Source organism: Phascolarctos cinereus, unplaced genomic scaffold (genome assembly GCF_003287225.1).
Source record: "Phascolarctos cinereus isolate Bilbo 61053 unplaced genomic scaffold, phaCin_HiC Scaffold_2;HRSCAF=192, whole genome shotgun sequence".
Lineage (NCBI taxonomy): Eukaryota > Metazoa > Chordata > Mammalia > Diprotodontia > Phascolarctidae > Phascolarctos > Phascolarctos cinereus.
The window spans coordinates 108,322,344-108,349,304 of NW_027555625.1; positions in this window are offsets into that span (position 1 = coordinate 108,322,344).

Genomic DNA, 26,961 nt, shown 5'->3' on the forward strand with positions numbered 1-26,961 from the left:
CTGATCCTAGCACTTAGAATGTGCTTTTTCACTGTTCTAAATCCCAAGGATTCCTATGAAGGGCGTAGGAAGCAAGGTCAATTAGCATACTGAAAACATATTCTACAAAGCCAACTGTTATATGACATAGTATAATCTGATCAGATTCTTCCAGTTACTGATTAGCATTTCAGTTTTATTGGCGAGGAAATGGTATTTATTTTCCTGGGCTGGGGTTGGTTACAATTTCTTGTAATAATGATTATTAAGATATGTGTGTGTGTGTATGTATACATATGTATGCATGTAGATATACACACATGCACACATATATACACACACACACATAGCCATATACACACACATGTGTATATATAATTTAACAGCACAGTAGTTAAGAACCAGATATTTGTTCATCTCTAATCAGTATGTCATTAACCAGGAAACAGAACACAAATCACAGAATCTTAGACTTGGAAGAAAATTTAAGCAATATCTAGTAGAGTGCCCTTATTTTACAGATGAGGAAACTGAGACAGGAAATGACTTGCTCAAGGTCACCAAAGGGAAGAGCCTAGATAGCATTTCTTTAAAAATTGCTTTCTAAAGTTGCAGTAAATGCTGTGAGTGCCACCACACAGGAACAATTTCTTATGCTTTGATTGCAAAGAAGGATTTTGAATAGACATATTTTAGGACCAACATTTCTTTTTTCCAGAGAAGCATGTGACCTTCATATTGGAGCTCTATCTTTCACACTCTTACAATCATGGAAATCTTTTTCTTTTCTTTTTTTTTTTTTTTTTGCTAGGCAATGGGGTTAAATGACTTGCTCAGGGTCACACAGCTAGTAAGTGTTGTGTGTCTGAGGCTGGATTTGAACTCAGGTACTCCTGGCTTCAGGGCTGGTGCTCTATCCACTGTGCCACCTAGCTGCCCCTGAAATCTATCTTTCTTGAGGAACAGTGCACCCTTGGTAACCTTCTACAATACTGCATTTGATTTCTCTCATTCTTCCTCTCCCCACCCCTGCATTACTCTTCCAACACATTGGTCCAGAAGGAGTAAACTTTTGCTCCCCACAGCTATGTCTAGGTCCTCACATTTGCAGAAATTACTCATCAATCTTTCTCTTTTGTTGAGGGTCACTCTATCTATCTATCTATCTATCTATCTATCTATCTATCTATCTATCTATCTATCTAATCCCACCCTATTTAAATTATGGTGGCAGTTATATAGTTATCTACCAGTTTTCAAGTTGGTCTGTATGGGTGTTCAGGGAGAACTAGCATTTCTGGTGTGAGGGTTGCTGAGCCTTTTTCAGGGATGCTCATCCACCTTCCCTATTTTTCCATTCCCTTCATTTCTCCTATGGGGATTTAGAAGGTAGGACCAGTCTCTTAAATACGTTTTGGGAATACAGGCTCACAAGGAGAGGTTAAACAAGAGTTATAAGGAAATGTTTAAGCCTAAATCACATTAGCATTTGGGACAGTATCACATTATCAGTATCACATAAAAATAAGTTAAAAGAATAGACAATCTTAACCTGGAGACATTCTTATGGCCTTTGTTGATTGTCTGGATAGGTATGCTGGATCATAGCCTCAATGGTTATTCACTAAAAGAATATCACCCAGTCTTTATCAGTGAGAGGCTTTCTGGCCATTTTACCTAATTATATGGAGCACAAAATCTAGCAGATGGTTCTCTTTGTTTGTTTGTTTTTAGGCAATTGGGGTTAAGTGACTTGCCTAGGGTCACACAGCTAGTAAGTGTCAACTGTTTGTTCTGAAGCCAAATTTGAACTTAGGTCCTCCTGACTTCAGGGCCAGTGCTCTATCCACTGCACCATCTAGCTGCCCCATAGCAGGTGGTTCTGAAGAGCAGAAGAGCAGCAGCTTTGTGATCACAAGGCCAGTAGGTAGGCAGAAGAGATGATATGACACTGAGGAGAGATAGGATAATGGTGTCCCAATGGCCAGCAGAGGTTAGCTCTACAATATCATGTATGTCCTGACCATGCATACTCTCTATATGAGTGTCCTTCACTCATGGACCCTGGCCAAATGTTCTTTTGATGGGTATACCCTCTATTAATGTACTCTGACTACATGTATATTGTATGCATACAAATGTACAAAAACTACAGGTTTTTCACATATGTATCCTATACCTGCGTGCCCTAGTCACATGATTGCCTTCTGCACTTATGTAAATCTACTATACCTAACTCCATATAGCAACTTCCCAGCACCTCATTTAGCCATATGGGAATTTAGTAGACAAGATGGAGATGTAAAATAAAGCTCAGCATAAAAATGGCTATGACTAAAGATATAATCAAGTGACAAAGGAATATAATCTATTTTCTCTAAATGATATATCCTTTAATTTCCAAAGGCTATTTTATCAATACATTTTCAAATAATAATTAAAATCCAGATGTAAGTCACACATATTTTCAATCTTTTACTATAAAGTTTTGTTGTTATTATCATTGTTTTTAGCAATTAGATAATTGCTGATGATTTCATCACATTTACCCTGAAAATACTAGCTAATAGGTCAAAGACCACAGGATGCTATTGAAATGTGAGTCAAATGAAAGCACTCCCCACCTACATGAGATGGAACTGGTTTGAGTGCCAGTGAAACACTGCAGACTGGTGCTGTTGAACATGAAGATGTTTTCCAATCCAACAAGTGTTTAAGTGCCTACAATCTTTAAAACCCTGTGTTATATACTAGGTATATGAAGACAAAACAAAAAAGAAATATTTCCACATTTTAAGAATCATAGTCTACTGGGGAGGACAGGAATAGAGAGTAGAGATACAACATGTAAACAAATATTGACATTTAACGTTGCTAACAATAAATCTAATCCTATGTTAGCTTCATTTGTTTTGCTATATCCTCAACTCCCACCTTTTGCATTTTGAATGACAAAGAAATGTGTCATTACCTTTTGTATTTCAATCCATACTTGTGCTTGGCCACTCTCCGCCAAAGTAACAGGACCTAACATTAAAAGAGGTGTTACATAAATATACACACATATTAGATAGATAGATACATAAAGCTATGCATAGAACATATAGAAAGTATATACATCAACACTATGAACATGTATGCATATATATGCACAGAGCTATGCACAGATAAAGATAGAATATAAGAAAAGTACACACACTCATAATTTGAGAAGGGGGAGAATAGTAAGAACTAGAGGGATCAGGAGTGACTTCCTGTAGGAGGTAAAATATAATTTAAGCCTTGAAGGAAGCCAGAGATACTGAACAGCAAAAGGAAGGAAATAATAGATTCCCAGTATGCAAAGCATGGAGACAAGAGACCTACATGCCTAGTTTAGGAAATAGCAAATTAGTTTAGCTGGAATACAGAATATGTGAAGTTTAATGTAAGAAATATGTAGTTTAATGACACTGGAAAGATAGGACAAGATGAGAAGCTGGTATTTTGTTTTAGAGGAAATAAGTAACTAACCACTGGAAATCCTTAAAGAAAAGGAGACCAACATATATGGTCATATTTGTATTATTTTCTACAATTATTTTGTTAGCTGGGTACAGTATGGAATTGAAGAGGAGAAAGAGGAAGGAAGTGGTCCTCTGCCTTAAGGCGTTTGCTCTTAGGGTGCTTTATAGTATTCCTTCAGTGAGGTTCATTTTATCATTAGCCCTTCAATATGTGGGAAATATATCAGTACTTACCCAAAATATTTTGTCATGATTCCAGAGCAACCCAGTAAAAAAAAAAAACATCCAGTCAACTAACTGGTTACTTCATCTTCATAATAGCCAACCACAGCTTTGCCAGATTTTTAAAATTAAATAGAGCTGGTATTCTTTGGGTTTGGTCTAGACTTCCAGACTTACATTATGTTATTCATATTTTTTAAAAAATCCATAGAATTCTGGGACTGAAAAAGTGTCTTAGTGAACATTTAATAGTCCAAACTTCTCATTTTGTAAATAAAGAAATTAAAGTCCATAGAGATTAAATGATTTGCCCAAGGTCACAAACTCACTGAAGATTTCTGAATCTTGTTTCCCTGTTTGCTTGTTTTCCTTTTAACTCAAATCCTTTCCATCTGAAGGGAAGTAAATATATCTCTCTGTTGTGTAGCCACATAATGAAGAGAAGGCAGGACCTTAGGGAAAAAGCTAGAAATCCCCAGGTTGGTTCTGAAGTGAATGAAATCAAGGTCACATTTTCCATATCTGCATTGGCAATTAATCAGTTTTGCTTTGTTCAGGGGTCTCTGAGGGCACTCGACCTCTTAGGTGACAAGGAGCCCTGGGTAAGAGAATATAGTTTGCTCTGAGTGACGGAAAGCCTCACAGGTAGGCAGAATAGGTGGACACTACTGATATGAGGAATAATTAGAGGGTCCTCAGGAAGGTGCCCTTGCCACCAAATATCTCATTAGTTTGCAATATTCTTACAAATTCATTCTTTTGAATCTTGACAGCTCATATTATTTTAGAGTTCCCCAAATAAAATCTAGTTATCTCTGGAAGGGGTGACTGGTTAATCCTTATCCTCGTAATCTAATACAAATTGTAGAATCCTTTAAGTGACAAAACATGGACAAGCTGAGTCGGTATGGCATAGTGAGAAGATTACTGGATCTGGGTACAGAAGATAAGTTTGGATTCAGGCTTCTGCCATTTACTAGCTATGGGACTTTACATACCATTAGGTGATGCAGGGGAATAAGCAACAGCTTGCTGGAGTCAGGAAGATCTGAGTTCAAATGCAGTTTCAGACACTTACTAGTTGTGTGACCCTTAAGTCACTTAACCTCTGTCTGCCTCAGTTTCCTCAAATGTAAAATGAGAGTGATAGTATCACCTAACCCCAGAGCTGTTGTGAGGATCCAGTGAGATAATACTTATAAAGTCCTTAGCACAGTGTCTCACACATAAATATTTAATAAATGCTTATTCCCACGTAATTTCACTATACCTTAATTGTCTTCTCTGTAAGAAGGGGATATTTACACTAACCTGTCTCACAGAGTTTTTATGAGAAAAGTGTCTGGTAACTCTAAGGTGCTATATAACTGAGTTATTATCAGCCATATTTTTTTTTCAAGAGTTGGTTTCATTTGGAGCAAGGCATCCCTACTTCCTTGAGAACCAGTCTATGCCCTGCTCTCTAGGTACTATTATGATTAGGAGCTTCCCTTCTACTTATGAAAGGCATTTTTATGCAAGTACCAACCTGGGAAGAGCCATCCATAGATTATTGACTTGTTAGCTTGGTAGGGAGAAAGAAGTAGGAATGTGTTGTTATATTTCTTTGCTGACAGGAGAGACAAAATCCAGTTTTTCTAGGAGCTTTTCAGTCAGTGGAAATCAACCCTCTCACTCTCTCCCTCTCTCTCTCTCTTTTTTTAAATCCCTGTGAGTTTGGAACTAGATTCAGCAAGCCCAGCAGGACTGAATTTTCACCTTAGGCTTATAAAAGCCCACCCAGTACAGTCTTCTTGTTAAGCTCATGGCCAATAACTGTCCTGGGGGAATACTCAGTACAATGCATAAAAGAATTGGCCTCCTAGCTCAATCACAAAAGACCCTCTTCACTCATCCTCTTAGTGAGCAGGGCAGTTGAATTCCCCCTTCCCCTTAGTGCATGTGCCTGTGTGTGTGTGTGTGTGTGTGTGTGTGTGTGTGTGTGTGTGTGTGTGTGTGTGTAAAATCTTTGAAATATTCAAAATAAAAGGAATCTTCTTATAGTTTCCCCAGGAGAGTGTCTGGTATGTCCCCCAGTAGGCACTGGAGGCAGTGTGGGCTAGTCAAGAATTTCACAACCCAGTTATAGAAAGGGTCTTTGCAAACTCAAGTCCATTTGCTCTATCTTTATAAAAATAAAGGTAAGGGAAAGAAATTGTGTTTAAGGAGTGGGGATAGGGGCTCAGGACAAGAAGTTTAAAGGAAGCAGGGTCTTCCTCAATGAAGCAGTATCTTTTTTGAAGAGGGCAGGGATCTGGAAGGTACTCTTGACAGAAAGCATGAGAAAAAAGCTTAAGCATCTTTTAATACTCTGTCTTTTCTGACAAAGCTCATCTTAAGGAGGTAAGAAAGAAAGCTTGGTGCTCATGTGGGAGGTAGGGGTAGGGAGGAGATCAGACAAAGGTGAGTGAATTAGTAGCCATTATTGAATTCAGAGCATTACTATACTTCTTGACAGGGAAGGGATCATTTTAGAAAGGCAAATTCACCACAATGAAAAGAAGCTCTTTCTTAGGTATGTGCTGTCTCAAAGGATGATAAAACTAGAGTTTGAAAGAAGTACAAGAGTTAGCTAGTCCAATCATCTTTATTTTATAGATGTAGAAAATCAGGCCCAAGGAAGTGAAATCACTTGGCCAAGGTCATACAGGCAATGAACATCATTGACTAGATTGGAACCCAGTTACTTTCAGTTGAAAGCAAGAGTTTTTAATGTATGTGTCTTTGTGTGTGTGTGCTCTCTTTCCCCTATCACCAATAGACTGGATGCCCTTAGAAGGTAGGGGCCATTTTATTTTGTTTGTTTGTTTATTTCCTTCCAAACCTATAATCTTGTGACCATTATTTTCTCTATGCCTAGTGTACTGCCTTACATCACATTAAATGCTTCTTGGATTACATTTGTTTTGAATTCTCTTTGACAGACTCTTGGACAGCTTTGTATTCTTGGGCAAAAGTCATTTTACTTTTTTTTTTTAATTTAAATTTTTTTTATTTTTTCCATATGCTTTTGAGTTGAAAATTTTTCTCCCTTTTCCTCCCCCCTACCCTCCCCAAGACAGCGCACAACCTGATATAGGCTTTACATTTACATACCCATTAAACATATTTTCACATTAGTGGAGTTGTAAGTAGAAATTAAAACCAATACGAGGAACCATCAGAAAGAGGAAACAAAACTCAACAGAAGGTAAAAATAAGTGATAGCGATTCGACTTCCATAGTTCTTTCTTTGAATGTGAACAGCATTATCCATCCCGAGGCCTCTGGAAATGTCTTAGATCCTCATAATGCTGAGAAGGGTTCAGTTTAACATTCTTAGTCATTGCATAACGTGGCTGCTATTGTGTACAAAGTCCTCTTGGTTCTGCTCACTTCACTCAGCATCAGACCATATAAGTCTTCCCAGGTTTTTCAGAAGTCAGCCTGTTCATCATTTCTTATAGAACAATAGTATTCCATTACATTCATATACTACAACTTGCTCGGCCATTCCCCAATTGATGGGCATCCTCTCAATTTCCAATTCTTTGCCACCACAAAAAGAGCTGCTATGTATATTTTTGTACATATGGGTCCTTTTCCCATTTGTTTGATCTCTTTGGGATATAGCCCTAGAAGTGCTGTTGCTGGATCAAAGGGTATGCACATTTTTGTAGCCCTTTGGGCATAGTTCCAAATTGTTTTCCAAAACAGTTGGATCATTTCACAACTCCACCAACAACTGTCTTCATGGAGTTGGTACCAGGCTAAAATTATGTCTATTTGAGCCCTTAAGTATCAGAGAAGTTATGTATACAGATTAGAACATACAAGAAAATACACAAAGTGAAAGTTTTCCACCACAGATAATGTAATATCTCAGCTCAACCATAAAAAAGAGAGAGTGAGAGAGAGAGAGAGAGAGAGAGAGAGAGAGAGAGAGAGAGACTCCCTGATCCCACTCAAGGGGAAATCCTTTTAAGTCTCTCTCCCATGGCAAGCTGGGTATAAGGTCATGATTGAAGCACTGGCTCCTTTATAAGTCAGGCAGGGACATCTCAAAGCTAGCTCATACCAGCTTGTTGAAAATGATTGTTAAATTTTTATTGTGACTGTTTTTACCTCAGAAATCTCAAATGCTACAAATCAGGGATTGATTTATTATTATGTTCATTATCTAGACTGCAAAAAGATGAAGAAAATGTTAACGATGCAGATTAAATTTAAAAGTATATCATATATATTTTTTCCTGAGGAGCTGGTTGTTAAACACTTATAAGTACACCCCTCCACATTGCCTTCTTCTCAGAATCTTTCCCTCCTTTCAAGTACCTCTTCCTGAAGAGAATTTGGAACAATATGTCTCTTCTCTTGAAGTTGGAAGCCAGAAAACCAGAATCTCTCCCCTCCCAAGCTCTCACCAACAATGTCTCTAACACAGACAAGGAATATCCAGTAATTATTCTTCATCAGTGAAGAGTGTTATGCAAATGAATTTGAGTCCTGGCTTACATGTAAAATGAGGGGGTTGGACTAGTTGGGAATTAAGACCTCTTTCTACCTTGAACATTCTAACTTGGGGACAAAGCACCATTAAAAAATTCTGGAAAAAAAAAACCTGCAAAGACTTGTGCGGTCTGATGCTAAGTGAAGTGAGCAGGACCAGGAGAATGTTGTACACAATAACAGCCACATTGGGTGATGACTAATATTGATAAACTTAACTCTTTTTAGCAATACAAGGATCTAAGACATCTCCAAGGGCCTCGTGATGGAAAATGCTCTCCCCAAAGAAGAAAGAACTATGGAGTTTTAATGCAGATAGAAGCATACTATTTGCTATTTTGTTTCTTCTGTTGTGTTTTGTTTCCTCTTTCTGGCGGTTCCTCCTGTTGGTTCTAATTCTTACTTAAAACATCACTAATGTGAAAATATGTTGAATAGGAATGTATATGTATAGCCTATATCAGATTGTGTGCCATCTTGGGGAGGGGGGGTGGAATTTAAAACTCAAAAGCTTATGGAAGTGTTTGCTGATAATTCAAAATAAATTAATAAAAAATAATGAAAATTAAAAAAAATTTTAAAAATTCTGAAGCTTGTTGTGATACTATGACCATGTGATGGTAACATGCCTGCATGAAGAGTGAAAGGTCTTTTTTGAAATGAAAGCAAAAGAGAGAAAGGGGCAAGGGTGGGGTAGGGGGAACTGTCTTGCAGTTCCTTTGATGTAAGGGACTTTCAGTGCAGACAAGTAGTCACTTTATAATTGGAGTGTTAAATGTTTACCTAAGGCACAGAGAGGTGAAGAAATGTAATGATTTGCATCAGATAATATCACAAGTATATATCAGAGTCAAGACTTGAACTCAGCTCTTTATAGGTGTAAAGTTGGCTCTCTATTCTTTACACTATGTTGTCTGTATGAAACACATTTTCATTCTTTGTGCCTCTGTCTTTCAGTATCTCTGTCTCTCTGTGTCTCTGTATCTCTTTGTCTATCTCTATCTCTCTTTCTCTGTGTCTCTGTCTCTCTCAACCCCACCCCCAACACACACCCATGTCACTTTACCCTACACCCACCATGTCACTTTTATGTGGCAGGATGTAAGAGTAACCTACATTTTTCAGTTTCTGGATGTGAATATCCATTTATATGAAATTTCAGAAACCTCAGTAGCTTATTAAGTTGCTATATGCAGTCTTTATATCTCAAACTTCCTGAAATGACATCAGGGTAGAGATAAAATTTAGTAAAGCTGTCTTCCAAATTTATCAGCAATAAGTATGAGAAATAATGAAGCAGGAATTCTTGTGCAGGTAAAGGAAAGGTATCAAACAGTTGACTTCTATATAGATATTGTTCTTTGAGATTCTTTTTTCTCTAGCTTCTTTCTACTCTTCTCTTCCCTAGCCTGATACTGATGCATCACACTTCCATATCTGATAAAGAACATATGGGATTTTGAAGTTATTGACACTGTTCCATTAAAAATTACATTTGGAAGCACGTTAAAAGGTCACTTCTCTGGTTACTTATTTCTTGACACTTTGCTAGCACTGACTGTAGCCTTGGTTCATTAGTCAAGGATATTAACAGCCAGGGTTCGGCTTCTTTCTGTTGCATGGTATAGTCTGGGCCCACACACATATTTTTGAGGCTTGTTAGAGTCTTTATTCCTTAAGAAATTCCCATTAATCTCTGCCTAAGAAGTGCAATAATAGGTTAGTTAGACATCAGATACAAATCAGAATCATTTTTACAAGTACCTTTAATAAGCTTTCCTTGGTTCTGTGCCTATGTTTAAGAAAATGCAAGGTAGGGGTGGAAGTGGAGAGGGCCCACCCCTTTACAATACGCCATCTTGCCATTCTTCAAGCAGACCTCATTTTGGAATAATTGAAATTAAGTTACTGAGACTGTGCAGGGTGAAATTCAGGAGAAAAAATACTCTCCCAGTGGAAATGAGGTCTCCTACAATCCTGACTTTTATTCACATAGAAGCTTCGTCTTTGATCATTTTCAGATTTTACAACCCCCTGTTCCCTTCTGTCCCACAGGGTAAGAATGGTGCAAACAGACAGACAAACACTTGGCTTATAGAGGCTGTCTATAATAATTATCATTATTATAATTAGTACATTACCTATCATAAGCTTGTTAATAAAAAGAATGTGGTTTGCTCACCTACCTTCTTACAGAAATGCTGGGATAGTAGATTTTGTGAATGTGAGTAAGTATGTATGTGTGTGTGTGGGGGGGGTGATGTTTCATGTGTTTCTTCTCCTTCTAACTTGGAAAAGAGGAAATATCAGAAGATCAGGAAATGCATTATATGGTTTTTGTATGCAATATTAGTCCATTTCCTGGCAGATACCCAAATCCGTTGTGGCAAGAAAGTAATAGATGGACTAACTAGGGACTCAGAGTACCTGGCTACTGTCCAGGAAACATTAAAAAATTGAGCACTGAACATAACAAGGAGTATGATGCATGCAAATTTTGATGTCTTATTGAAAAACAGCACATTGATTAACATATTAGGATTGGAGACATGAGGGTGTTTTAATACCTATTCAGATATTACTCACAGACATATTTCATAGAATTATTCCTTCCAGAAGCTGGTGTTTTCAAAAATTGGCTTTCTTTAATGGAAGATTTGTGGGACTAGGACAAAGTAATCACTGCTAGCAGGGACATTCTTGGATGAAACTAGGGGCTAAGCAAAGTTTGTCTTTGGTGTCCTCCTACCTCCCCAACAAGGCCCATCTTCTTCCCTTTGGTGCCTTCTCATATATCCATTTGGTTCCCCAGCTATCCCTCAACTATCTGCCCTCTCTAAGAAGATGAGCATTACTGTATTAACTATAAACATCAGAACAGAACTGTCCAATAATATTTGATTTGAAAGGGGGTGCTTTTGAAGATAGGTAAAACAAAAAAAATGAAGCTTACATTGTTGAATGATAGCAGCAAAGGTGGATATTTAGGCGTGGTGTTTGCTTATTCTACCCTCCTCATAAGGCAGAACCTTCCTGTTGACTCTGCCTCATCCAGAGAAATGACTTGAGTTTTGACATGCCAAAGGCAGGAGGTACACATCAATTTTTAATGTGGAAAAGTATGCAACGTTTCACCTAATACATTCATTCCTTTATTTCCCTGAGCTTTTAATTAAAAGTAACAAAAAGAGCACTGGCTTTGAAGTTAGAGGATTTGGGTTCAAATCCTGAGTTTTACCTGGTACTATCTGTCTTACTCGGGGCTTATTCCTTAACTTCTCCTGCCCTCGATTTCCTCATTTGTCAAACAAGGGTGTTGCATTAGAAAACCTCTTGAGTTTCTTCCAGATTTACATCTCTGTTCTCTGTTCAACAAAGGTTGACTTTTATAAGCCTTTCTGATTCTGGACATTTATTATTCATCAATCAATCCATAAACATTTATTAACTACCTCCTATATTCTATGTACTGGAGTTACAAAGAAAGAAATAACTACCCACTAGGACCTTATATTCTAACTGGGGAGACAAGTCTCTCTCTCTCTCTCTCTCTCTCTCTCTCTCTCTCTCTCTCTCTCTCTCTCTCTCTCTCTCTCTATATATATATATATATATATATATATATATATGTATTATATTGTATATATTTATATATACATATATATATATATATATACATACATATGTGTGTGTGTGTATGCATAACATATAAATAAATATAAGTTAGAGACAGAGCACTAAAAGTTGGGGAGAAGGATGGCATATGTATTAACTATGCTTTTGTGTAATAATTATTCTCAGGCAGATATACAGAAGTATATGGTCTATGAAGGTTTGGGTGTGTGTCTTAGGGCAGAAAAGGGCTGCTCAGCAGGAACTGAAGGAGATGGAAATGCTAAAATGGCTCTGGGCCACTTTAATTTACAGAAAGAGTTTGAAACATGATCCTTAAAAAAAAAACTCACAATGCTTCTTACCATTTGAGGGATTCTGATGAAAAATGTGGTGTAAGGAAGTCATTCATAATGTTGCCTTCCTTTGGCATTATTGTAAACTCTGAATACAGAGTCAATGTTCAGTTATTGGAGTAATGGGTGAAGGATAAATGAAACCAACAAATAATTCAACAACCTCATTTTAGCTAATGGATACAACCAGCTTTCCCACCATACCTTTTACAAGGCAGTGAAATGAACATATTGAAGTATCATATTCTTTTACCTCTGCCTGACCAATAAGCAGTTAGATAGCCAAAGGATTGATGTCCATGACCTGACAGCTATCCTGAATTCAATCCTCTATTGTTCTCATTCAGGAAACCATTGTTAGATCCTAGTCATTCTATCCTTCTACCCTCATCTCTTGAGTTGATCAGTTCCTTTGAGAAAGTTATTTTTTTAAATAGCATTAAGAAGATAAAAACTGACCCTGGAAAGCACATGATGGACAATTTTTAAATAGGCACATACACAATTCACCTATTTGCCAATTATTAGTAGTAGTTAAATCCCCCTTCTTTAATTATCATTTGGTCTTCATTTTTATGAGCATAATTCTGATATTCTCATCTATTCAATCTTTAGTAAATCTTTAAATTTCCTCAAGATTTTTTTTTCTTTTGACCTGGATAAGCTCAGTGTTTTGTACTCTGTAGTCCAATGGTGAGATTTACAAAGGGAAAGATTAAGATAATTTTCTGATGAAGAGTTTGACGTCTAGGTTAAAATTCTGTCTGTAATTTATTATCTTTATGACCCTGAGTAATCCCCTTCCTCTTTTGAGCCTCAGTTTCTTCATCTATAAAATAAAGGGATTGAACTAAATAATCTCTAATATTCCTTCCAACTTCATTCTATGATCTGACAAGTCAACCACTTAAGAAGTGTAAATTCCAATTGGTAAATGAAAGAATTAAACTTTGATTAATCAGAACTCTCGGTTGAATATATTTTCTTCATTTTCTATCTGAAATTCAATACAATTAAAAACTTGTTAAGCCATTCACTATGTGAAAGACAGTTATGAGCACCATGGATGCAAGTAATGGGGGTGGGGTGGGAAATAGCAATCTGTGCCCTACATGAATTTATACTCTTTTGTTTTTCAGTTGATATTGTCCTTGGGCTTCTAATAGCTAGTACTATGCCTTCCATATAGCAGGAATTTAATGCCTGTTGAATTTGTTGAACTCTCAGGGTGGGGGCTGGGAGTAGTAAAAGCATACTATCAGTGTGGTGTGATATGGTGGAGAATCCCTGGGTTCTGAGATGAGCAACTATGACTGTCTTCACTTGATCTTGGGCAAATCACTTCCCTTATCAAAACCTCAGTTTCCTTTTACTGGAAATAAGGGAGGTTTTGACTAGATTATATCTTAGATCCTATCTAGTTCTAAATCTATCATCCCAAGAGACAAATGCACTGTGAAGAAGATTCATAAGGACAAAGTTGAGATGTAGATTAAAAGTATTTTAGGAAAACCCAAGGAGGAAGAGAGCATCTTTAGCTCAGAAAATAGGGGAAGGCTTAAGGAAGTACATTTAGGGGTGTATGGGAACCTGTTTATACCAGCTTATGAGAGCTGATTGTTAAAATTTCAATGTGAGGATTTATACTTCTGAAATTGACAAATGCTACAAATCAGGTGTTGGTTTGTTGTTTTATTGATTGTCTTAAACCTAAGAAAGTGATAGAGAAAATGTTAATAATGCAGATTAAACTTTAAAGTGTGTCATGAGGAACATTTGTCTTTTCCTGGAAAGTCAGTTGTTAAACATTTGCCACCACATCACTAAATTCCACTTGGGCTAAGCCGTAAAGGAAGAGAAGGCAAATGGAATTAAAAAGGAAAAGAAGAGAATTAACTCATATCAGTTGGTCAAAAACAATATAAAACTTTTTTTTTTGGTAAACTCTTGGGTGAGTACCAGAATTTCCTACGTAGAATCAAAGATTTAAAAATGCAAGAGAACTTGGAGACCATCTCATTCACCCCTTCATTTTACAGATGAAGACACTGAGAACTCATGGAGGACCTCAGTCACAGTCACCAGCAGTAAGTCACACAGGTAGCAAGCACCAGATGTGGGATTTGAAGGTAGTTCTTCTATCTCCTAGCCTAGACAGGGATCACTACTGTGCTCTGATTACCCTGTGACTCTTCAGGCTTCTTAATTTTTTTTTCTTTTTCTTTTTAGGTAATTGGGGTTAAGTGACTTGCCCAGGGTCACACAGCTAGTAAGTGTCAAATGCTTGGTCTGAGGCTGGATTTGAACTCAGGTACTCCTGACTTTAGGGCCGGTGCTCCATCCACTGTGCCACCTAGCTGCCCCAAGGCTTCTTAATTATTAAAGGAAGACTCAATTACATGTGTAGACTCATCTATAGCAAGGTGACAGAGTGGACTTCCTCATTTTTTTTTTTAATTTTCATTGCCACATTGGCTCTTGTGTTCAACCTCAAGCCTGGGCCCATCCACAAATAATATCTAGCATTAATAGAAGTTACTTGCAGAATAAAGGGCAAAAAGAAGCCCTGATCCTTTATAAGATGACTCATTTTCCTAATTGAGCCTTTTACAAGAGATAGATTCTTTTCCTCTTTTTAACCAGCAGACAAGATCTTTTCCATCATGCATTTTGGCACTGACTCATAGCCTCACCATTTTTGTTAAGTCCGACTTGATTTTGTATAATCAGAACAACCTTTAAGAAACCAAAACACACACACACACACAAACACACACACACACACACATACACACATGCACGCACACAACCAGTGGGGTTGTTGCTGGCTAGAGAAATTTTCTTAAGCTCTCCTGGCTCTAATTGTTACAGGCAAATTGTTCAATAAATAACGTTAGCCATGAAAAGAAAAAGATATTAATTAAGAGAAGGATTTAGGCTGACTCAGTCTCATACATGAGACAAAAGGTTAAGTAAATGCCAAGGCCTCTCTGCCTTTTCAAACAATGAATATTAGCTTTAGAATCATTAATGTCTGCTTAGAAAACAGAGTCATATTGGAGATGTGTATGCCAAAAAAACCCAAGGCCAATGCTGTTTCTTTTCAGTCTGAAGCTAAATTATTCTCCAATTGAGGGCCAAATGTGTGCAATTAAGAGTTCTAGGTAAGACAACAGGGAGCGGCACTTTTAATATGCAGCCAAATTGAGATCAAGTTTTTCCTTGAATATAGTAGCTGACACAATTAATCTCTGAGGTCGGGATCAGAATTGATGAGGAAAAGCACAGCTAACTTTTTTAATTCTCTGCCCACTGGGCAAGCCATTTGGGTTCCAGAAATGGCCAAAGGCTGCCTACTGGTTTGGATGGGGCTGAGGCTGGAACTGGTCCCACTCAGCACCTCATGTCAGAGATTGTTAGCTCTTCTGGAAGTGACAATGCTAAGTGAATCCTAGAAATGTTGGTGATCAGCATAGCTTTTCCAAATATTATCCATTCTAGTATCTTCCTTACTGATCAGGCAATATTACAAAGTTTTGCCTTTCTTTTCTTTTCTTTTTTTTAATGCCTTCATTTTTCAGGGAGTTTTCTACCTAGGGATTTTCTTGTGTCACTTCATAACTTCCTCTTCATATGCTTTGCTGAAAAAATATAAAGTGGTTTCCAGGAATTAATTCAAGCCAAAGAACCTGCTTTGGTTACCATTCTGAATAATTTTTAAAAAAAACACCTTACTTTCTTTAGAGTCAGAGGACATAAGTATAAACCTCAATTCTGATACTTATCCATATGACTTTACCAAGTGATTTAATCTCTCTAGACCTCAATTTCTTCATATATAAAATGACATGGTTTGGACTGATAATGATAAGTGAGAACTTATATGATACTCTAAGGTTTGCAAAGTATGGTAAAAGATTTTATACTCCCAACAATGCTGAGAGGAAGGTGCTACTATCATAGATGAAGAAACTGAGGCAGACAAAGGTTAAGTAACTTGACTAGGGTCATAAAGCTGCTAAGTATCTGAGGTCAAAATTGAATTCAGATCTTCATGATTCCAGGAATAGATGGAACCTCAGTTCCCTTTCATCTCCAGATCTAGGATTCTTTATTGGTGAAGTATAAAAGCATATTTGAAGTACCTCCCATCACCCTTCTATCTGACCACCTCCCATAAAACCGAAATAACCCCTCCAAAGTGAATGTTTTTTTTTTCTAAAATGAATTAATTCCCTCTAAAGTGAAGCTAAAAAGTCTTATGTTTATATTTTTGTAAAAGTGCTGCCTGGAATTCTGATTCCAGAGCTACGGGGGGAAATATTTTAATTCCTCTCATAAATGTAACAAATAATAATTTGTGTGGAATTTTTTAAATAGGCTAGGTACTTTCCAGACATTCAGAAAAAGATCTTAAACAAATCCCTGCTGTGCTTTGGGTCCATGGTGTCTGAAATGATTGGGATTCAACAAATGCATTTGGCCTCAGGTCCTGTTTCTCTTAATGGCTAAATATGTATATTCATCTGAAAGACAATTTAATCCATTCAAATCTAATTCATTCAGTTTTAAAGTGTTGGCTTTGTGGAGTTGGTTTTCTGTCCATCTAAACCAGGGGAGCCAAGACTTTCTAATGTGTTTGAATTACTGTATCCTGTTCTAGGCACATTTAAGAGAGAACATCCATAAAGCAGATTATCCACAGAAGGGCAACCAGAAGAGTGAAGTGCCCTTGATTTCAGACCGTATGACTATTGATTGAAGAAATGGGGCAAGGTTAGTCTGCAGAAGTAAAGATTTAGTCTGCTGGTGAGTCCCTTGCCTCAAGTCTCAACCCATATCAATTCATTCTCCCTTCAGCCACTGAAGTCATTTTCCTAAAAGTCAGGTCCAATCATGTTGCCCCCCTACTCAGTAAACTCCCGTGGTCTTCTCTTGCTTCCAGAATCAAATACGACAGCTCTATCCGGCATTCACATCCCTTCAAACTTTTTTTTTTAAGTCCCTTCCTACCTTTCCAGTTTTTCTCACTCCTCACTCCTCAACACTTTCTAGGATTCACTTAGCATTGTCACTTCCAGAAGAGCTAACAATCTCTGACATGAGGTGCTGAGTGGGACCAGTTCCAGCCTCAGCCCCATCCAAACCAGTAGGCAGCCTTTGGCCATTTCTGGAACCCAAATGGCTTGCCCAGTGGGCAGAGAATTAAAAAAGTTAGCTGTGCTTTTCCTCATCAATTCTGATCCAATGTTCTTTGATCCAATGATACTGGCATCCTAGCTCTTCCACAAACAAGACATTCCAGGCATTTTCTCTGGCTGTCCCCCATGCCTGGAATGCTTTTCCCTCCAATCTGACTATTGACCCAATTGGCTACCCTAACCCTTTTTATTTCCAGCGCTTTCCCTCTTTTAATTATCTTCTTATTTATCCTGTATATAGCTTATTTGTATATATTTGTTTGCATGTTACCTCCCTATTAGATTGTAAGCTTCTTGAAATCAGGGACTGTCTTTTGCCTCTTTTTGGGTTCCCCGTGTGCTTAGTACAGCACCTGGCACACAGTAGGCACTTAATAAATGTTTCCTGATCTATTGACTTAGTAGAACATTTTAGTTATCAGGTTATAACATGGACAAGGGATTAGACTTTTCTTCCTGGTGCAAATGGTAGAACTAGAAGCAATAGGCAGGTCATTTTTTTTCGGAGGGAGTACAGTTAGAATTATCCAAAAGTGTAATGCTTTGCTTTGGGAGGCTGATGTGTCCAGGTACTACTTGGGCTACCTGTTGGATGTATTGTAGAGGGATTGGCTGCCAGGTATGATTAGGACTAGCTGCTGTCATCCCTTCTGGCTCTGATATGATGTAGTTTAGTGAAGTATACATTTTGTAATTTACCTTTAGGTCTGAGATAGAGTGGGAAAAGGATGATATTAGAAAAAGGAGGAGAATTCATCCATTCAACAAATATTAACTGAGTTCCTAATAAAATACCTGCTGTCAAGGAATTTGCAATCTGGCAGAATGTGAGTTAGGACTCAAATCCTAAGGAAGGGGCTCTGAATACATTTCATGGGGTCATTGAAGTTGGATGGAAAACAAATATAGCTTCATTGTCATTAGCCTCTAAGTGAAAATTTTCATTTCTTTGAATTATTAAAAAAAAAGCATTATATTCTGAGACTGCCAAAGGTGTCCGATCTTTTGTTTTTAAACAAAGAAATGTTAAGGACTTCTATCCTAGGGAAATTTTCTTGGCCCTGTCTTTTAGAGCTGCTGATAGATCTTCAGAAGTCTATTTATCTCTCTGTACTTCTGTTTTCCTGTGTGTAGGGGGGAGCTATACTAATTTGCATTTACATAATACTTAAAAGTTCACAAAACACCTTCTTAGAAACAATCCTTTAAGCTTAAAAAAACAAACAAACTGATGTTTATTATGTTTGTTTGACATATGAGTTGAGTATTCTGGCCAAAGTCACATGCTAGTAAATTCTGTAGCCAGAAATTCACCAAGGTCTTCTGATGTCATTGTGTTTTCCATTAGACTACAGTGACTTTTTAAACACCTGGTTTCCTTCCTTCACTGCCCTCCCCCACCTCCTTTTACTGTCTTCTTACTTCAAATGGCAGATTATGTGGAATCAAGGAAAACTTACAAGGAAGAAAATATCAAATAAAAATACTTTACTATAGATAATACTAATTAATTAAGCTTTGAGAAGAATGATGATAAAAATTCAGGGTCTTAATTGTCAGTCAGTCAATAAATATTTACTGAATCATTCCTTAGCTATTTGCAAGGTAAATATGTTCAAAATTATTTCCTCTTCTTGTTAGATGGTCTTTTAATAAATCCTTATCCCCCAAATACCTTAAGTATATACTTAAACCCAAAGAAGTATCTTTAATAACCAGGCATTGGGATTGAGAAGAACTGATTCTTTCCATTAGGAATTTGCTTTATGGACTTTGAATCATGCCCTAATACAGTGAACCCTAGATGAAACACTACCCTTGGGGGTCCATTCTGTAGTACCCCCAATAGGTGGAATTTCCTTATAATGATTTATTTTTGCAATCCATTGTTTACTTTCTGGATTAAAGGCCAAGACAAATGTGCCTTATGTTGAATTTCACTCTAAAGCAAACAGTGTTTTAAAGAGGTTGAAAGAGCTGTGTGGTATATACAGAACTACAACTATTTTGGAGTTGGGGGGGGAAATCTCAGCAAACATCTACTCTGATTCATATCTTAAAAAGAGTTCCCATTACAAAATACCCAATAAGTTATCACCCAGACTTTATTTGAAGTTCACTAATGATGCAGAAACCATTATTTCCAGAGGCAACCCATTCACTTTCAAGTAACCTTAATTGTTTGGAAGTTGTTTTTTGTTTTGTTTTGTTTTTCCCCAATTCAAGTAGGTCTCTGACCTCACTGATTCAGAAGTTCCCTCCAATGATGAATTTGGCAATTCATCTGTGCCTACCCATTGGGTGAGAATCTCATCTATATCCTTGACAAAAGGAAGTACATCTAACATGTTGGAGGTCTTCCTTACTTTCTCCTAACAGCACGTGTACCAGGATGACTCTCTAGCTGTTTATCTATTATCCTTCCTCTTACCATATGCCTAGCCCATCTTCCATTTCTGTCATACAATTTCTTGATGATATTCTTAACTCCTTTTCTTCTTTGGAGTTCCTCAGTGTTGCATGTCACAACTTGCTTACGCTCACCACACACCTTTCAATGCCCTTTGCATGGTATTAATCTTTAGTTCTTCAGATACAACTGTATCACTGCCATACACCAAGACTGGTAAAGCATTTTTATTGAAAAGATGAACCTTTGGCTTCAGGGAAACTTGGAGTCAGTAAAAGTGTTTCCTAAGCCAAGGGGTTCCACTTCTGGGAGCCAAGATGGAGGAGTGAAAAGGTAGTTGCTCTCACTCTCCCCTATCATCCTCTGAAAACCCAGAAAATATCACCCCAGAAAAAAACCCTGCAACAGCTGAACTAGAAGAAAGAGGGAGCAGCAGTGCAGCAGCCCAGCAAACAGGTCTCCCAGTGCCTCAGCAAAAATAAGGGAGGCAGAACTACAAAGGGCCCCAGGGAGATAAGTACCCTGCCCATTCATCTGAAAGGAGGTGAAGAAAACAACCTAAATGCTTCCTTAAGCCCGCCTTGCTGTTCCACCCAACACCAGGTGAGCTTTCTGGAGCCCTGTAGCCTCCAATTGTGAAGAAATCCTGAAGCCCAGGTGGTAGACAGGCAAACACCAACACCTGGACCTCTGAGTGCCTCAGTGAGGGCGGGAACCGTGGAAACCAGCTCAGAAAACCACCAGGTGCCTCGGCACTCTACCAAAGGAATCTCCCAGTGCATTAGCAGAAAGAGGGAGACAACACTGCAGGGGCCCCAGGCAGATAAACACCCTGCAGCACCCATCTAAAAGGAGCTGAAGAAAGCTAAAGGAAAGGAAAAGCAGGCAACCTAGAATTGCCTGAAAGTTCCAGCCTTGCTGATTCCAGCCCAACAAAGGTAAGCTGCCAGAAACCTACAGCCTCCAATTGCCAACATAAGAGGCCCCAGCACACAAAGCCAGTGACCAAGACCTAGGCTCCCAACACAAGAAGCTTGGGTCAGTGCCCTCTGTTCCCCAGCAGGAGAGCTCAATCTCTTTAAAGGCCGGGAATAAAGAAACACGATAAAAAAGTGTACCATGATCTATTATGAAAGTGAAGATCAAGACAGAAATCTGAAAAGGACAACATTGTCAACAAACCCACATCTGCAACAAAGGGAATATGAACTGGTCTGAAGCCCAAAAAGCCTTCTTAGAAGAGCTCAAGAAGGATTTTAATAGTCAAATGAGAGAGGTAGAAGAGTCCTTCAAAAATACAATTGGCCAATTGGAAAAAAATACACTGAAGAAAACAAGTCCCTAAAAAACAAATTGGCCAATTGAAGAAGGAAGTACAAAAACTAACAGAAGAAAACAATCTGTTAAAAACTAGAATTGGACAAATGGAAACTAATGTCTCTATGAGAGAGCAAGAATCAGTCAAAAGAAACAAAAAAAAAAAAATAGATGAAAATATAAAATACATCAGTAAAACAACCGACCTGGAAAATCGATCAGGAGAGACAATTTAAAAATTATTGGACTACCTGAAAATCATGATGAAAAAAAGAGCCTGGACAGTATCTTTCAGGAAATCATAAAGGAAAACTGCCGAAGTCCTAGAACCAGAAGGGAAAATAACCATAGAAAGAATCCTGATCACCACCTGAAAGAGATCCCAAATTGACAATGCCAAGGAATATAATAGCAAAATTCCAAAATTACCAGATGAAAGAGAAGGTGCTGCAAGCAGCCAGAAAGAAAAATTTAAATATCATGGAACCACAGTCAGGATTACACAGGACCTTGCAGCTTCTATTAAAAGACCAGGGCATGGAACATGATATTCTGTAAGGCAAAGGAGCTTGGAATGCAGCCAAGGATCAATTACCCAGCAAAAATGAGCATCATTTTTCAAGGGAGGAGATGGATATTCAAAGAAATAGGAGACTTCCAAACTTTCCTGATAAAAAGACCAGAGCTCAACAAAAAATTTGATCTTCAAGTACAGGACTCAAGAAGGACTTAAAAAGGTAAATGGGACAGAAAGATACAATATGTTGTTAATAAGGGGGGGGCTGTTTAAACCCTACAAGGGAATATGACACTTGCAACCTTGAGAACTGTATTGTTATTACACCATGTTAAAGGAGTACATAAAGAGGGTGGATATTAGTTGACTTTGATGTAATGATAAAAAAAAATCTAATCAAGTGGGTTAAATGGATCCAAATAAGTGGATCAATCTGATCTTAGAAAATGTACTGAGAAAGGAGGAGGCAGACAAGGGTAAAATTACATTACAGGAAAAGACACAAATTCCTATTACAGCAGAGGGAAAGAAGGGGGGGGAGCATTGTTTGAACCTTACTCTCATCAGATTTGGCTCAAGAAGGGCATAACATAATCAGTTAGGTATAGAAATCTAACTTGCCCTATAGGCAGTAGGAGGGAAAAGGGGAAAGAAAAAGGGGGGAAAGAAAAGGAGGGGGAAAAGGGAGGGAAGAAGCAGTAAGTAAAGGGGAAGAAAAGGGAAAGGGATAATAAAAGGGAGGAGGGACTGAAGGAGGCAGTGGTCAAAAGCAAAACACTAGTGAAGGGGGAAAGGAAAAAGGAGAAAGAAAAGCATAAATGGGGGGAAAGGATGGAGAAAAAGACACAGATAGTAATCATAACTGTGAATGTGAATGGGATGAACTCTCCCATAAAATGGAAATGGATTGCAGAATGGATTAAAAATGACAATAATCCTACAATATGTTGTTTACAGGAAACACATTTGAAAAAGAGTGACACATACAGGGTAAAGGTAAAAGGCTGGAGCAGAATATATTATGCTTCAGCTGAAGTAAAAAAGCAGGGGTAGCAATCCTGATCTCAGACAAAGCAAAAGCAAAAATAGATCTAATCAAAAGAGATAAGGAAGGAAACTACATCCTGCTAAAAGGCACCATAGACAATGAAGTAATATCATTACTAAACATATATGCACCAAATGGTATAGCATCCAGAATCTTAGAGGAGAAGTTCAGGGAGTTACAGGAAGAAATAGACAGCAAAACTATACTAGTGGGGGATCTGAACCTCCCCCTCTCTTCACTAGATAAATCTAACCACAAAATAAACAAGAAAGAAGTTAAGGAGGTGAATAGAACATTAGAAAAGTTAGGTATGATAGACCTCTGGAGAAAACTGAATGGGGATAGAAAGGAATATACTTTTTTCTCGGCAGTACATGGCACATACACAAAAATTGACCATGTACTAGGGCATAAAAACCTCACAATCCAATGCAGAAAGGCAGAAATATTAAATGCATCCTTTTCAGATCATGACATAACAAAAATTGTATGTAATGAAGGGCCATAGAAAGATAGACCAAAAAAAAATGGAAACTAAATAATCTAATCCTAGAAAATGATTGGGTCAAACAACAAATCATAGAAACAATCAAAATTTCATTCAAGAGAATGACAATAATGAGACAACATACCAAAACTTGGGATGCAGCGAAAGCAGTTCTTAGGGGAAGTTTTATATCTCTAAATGCTTACATAAATAAAATAGAAAAAGAGGAGATTAATGAATTGGGCATACAACTAAAAACTAGAAAAAGAACAATTAAAAATCCTCAATTAAACACCAAATTAGAAATATTGAAAACCAAAGGAAAAATTAATAAAATTGAAATTAAGAAAACTATTGAACTAATAAATAAAACTAAAAGCTGGTTTTATGAAAAAACAAAATAGATAAACCTTTGGTTAATTTAATTAAAAAAAGAAAGAAGAAAAAAATTACTAGTATCAAGAATGAAAAGGGAAGCTACCACCAAGGAAGAGGAAATTAAAACAATAATTAGGAATTATTTTGCCCAACTATATGCCAACAAATTTGACAATCTTAGTGAAATGGATATATTTACAAAAATATAAATTGCCCAGATTAACTGAAGAGGAAGTAAAATACTTAAATAACCCCATCTCAGAAAAAGAAATTGAACAAGCCATTGATGAACTCCCTAGGAAAAAATCTCCAGGGCCAGATGGATTTACATGTGAATTCTATCAAACATTTAAAGAACAATTAATTCCAATACTATATAGACTATTTGGGAAAATAGGTGAAGAAGGAGTCTTACCAAATTCTTTTTATGATACAAATATGGTGTTGATACCTAAACCAGGAAGAGTCAAAATAGAGAAAGAAAATTATAGACCAATTTCTCTAATGAATATAGATGCAAAAATTTTAAACAAAATACTAGCAAGTAGATTGCAGCAACTTATCACAAGAATAATACACTATGACCAGGTAGGATTTATACCAGGAATGCAGGGTTGGTTCAATATTAGGAAAACTATCAGCATTATTGAGCATATCAACACCAAAACCAACAGAAACCACATGATCATCTCAATAGATGCAGAAAAAGCTTTTGATAAAATACAACACCCATTCCTATTAAAAACACTAGAAAGCATAGGTATAAATGGAGTCTTCCTTAAAATAATAAATAGCATATCTAAAACCTTCAGCAAGCATTATATGTAATGGGGACAGGCTAGAAGCATTTCCAATAAGATCGGGGTGAAACAAGGATGTCCATTATCACCACTGTTATTCAATATTGTACTGGAAAAGTTAGCTTTAGCAATAAGAGAAGAAAAAGAAATTGAAGGCATTAGAATAGGCAAAGAAGAAACAAAGCTATCACTCTTTGCAGATGACATGATGATATACTTAGAGAACCTAGAGAATCAAGTAAAAAACTACTTGAAATAACAACTTTAGCAAAGTTGCAGGCTATAAAATAAACCCACATAAATCATCAGCATTTCTATATATTACCAACAAAGCCCAACAGCAAGAGATAGAAAGAGAAATCCATTTAAACTTACTGTAGACATTATAAAATATTTAGGAGTCTACCTCCAAACAAACCCAGGAACTCTATGAACACAATTACAAAACACTTTTCACACAAATAAAATCAGATCTAAATAATTGGAAAAACATCAGTTGCTCATGGGTAGGCTGAGCTAATATAATAAAAATGACAATCCTACCTAAGCTAATTTACTTATTCAGTGCCATACCAATCAAACTACCAAAAAATTATTTTATAGAGTTAGAAAAAAATAACAAGATTCATTTGGAAAAACAAAAGGTCCAGAATATCAAAGGAACTAATGAAAAGAAATGCAGGGGAAGGTGGCCTAGCAATTCCAGATCTTAAATTGTATTATAAAGCAGCAATCATCAAAATGCTTGGTACTGGCTAAGAAATAGGGAGGTGGATCAGTGGAATAGGTTAAATATGCAAGACACAGTAGTCAATGACTATAGTAATCTATTATTTGATAAACCCAAAGACCCCAGCTTCTGGGATAAGAACCACTCTTTGAAAAAACTGCTGGGAAAACTGGAAAAGAGTATGGCAGAAACTAGGCATAGACCCAAATCTCACACCATATACCAAAATAAAGTCAAAATGGGTTCAGACTTAGATATAAAGGCTGATACCATAAGTAAACTGGGAGAACAAGGAATAGTTTACCTATCAGATCTATGGAGAACAGAAGAATTCATGACCAAACAGGAGATAGAGAACATTATGAAAAGCAAAATGGATAATTTTGATTACATTAAATTGAAAAGTTTTTGCACAAACAAAGCCAATGCAACTAAGATTAGAAGGAAGGTAGAAAATTGGGAAAGAATTTTTACAACCAGTCTCTCTGATAAAGGTCATTTCTAAAATATACAGAGAATTAAGACAAATTTATAAGAACACAAGCCATTCCCAATTGATAAATGGTCAAAGGATATGAACAGACAGTTCTCAGATGAAGAAATTAAAGCCATCTATAGTTATGAAAAAATGCTCTAAATCTTGATTAGAGAAATGCAAATCAAAACAACTCTGAGGTACCACACACACTATCAGATTGGCCAACATGACAAAACAGGAAAATGATAAATGTTGGAGAGATGTGGGAAAATTGGAACACTAATACATTGTTGGTGGAGTTGTGAAATGATCCAACTTTTGGAGAACAATTTGGAACTATGCCCAAAGGGCTACAAAAATGTGCATACCCTTTGATCCAGCAATAGCACTTCTAGGGCTATATCCCAAAGAGATCAACAAATGGGAAAAGGACCCACATGTACAAAAATATTCATAGCAGCTCTTTTTGTGGTGGCAAAGAATTGGAAATTGAGAGGATGCCCATCAATTGGGGAATGGCTGAGCAAGTTGTGGTATATGAATGTATTGGAATACTATTGTGCTATAAGAAATGATGAACACGCTGACTTCAGAAAAACCTGAAAAGGCTTATATGGTCTGATGCTGAGTGAAGTGAGCAGAACCAAGAGGACTTTCTACACAATAACAGCCACGTTTTGCGATAACTAATATTGTGAAACTGAACCCTTCTCAGCATTACAAGGATCTAAGATATCTCCAGAGGCCTCATGATGGAAAATGCTGTTCACATCCAAAGAAAGAACTGTGGAAGTCAATTGCTACTTATTTTTACCTTCTGTTGAGTTTTGTTTTATCTTTCTGATGGTTCCTCCTATTGGTTTTAATTTTTACTTACAACTTCACTAATGTGAAAATATGTGTAATAGGAATGTAAATGTAAGGCCTATATCAGATTATGTGCCATCTTGGGGAGGTTGGGGGGGAGGAAGGGGGAGACAAATTTTCAACTCAAAAGCATATGGAAGTGATTGTTGATAAATCAAAATAAATTAATAATTTTTTTTTAAAGTGTTTCCAAGGTCCTAAGAGCAAAATAGCTGGCCCTCATTCTCCCTTTCAACTCTAGGCTCAGCTCATCCTCTGTTAGTTCTTCTTCTCCCAGATAGTCACATGGTTGGACAAATTCTACAGGATGTTCACACAGATGCTTGTTGAAATATGGGCAATAAACGTTTTTAATCAATTTGGACTTTCTGTGTCCATCACGGTGTGGAATATTTTTGGTGGGCTTAAAAACCTCTTTATTATATGCCTCACCTGGTGTCAATTATCAGAGTCATTTAACAGAGTTATATATATATTTGTTTATCTTCCAAGGAGTCCTGAATGATTTTGATATATGGATGAAGGA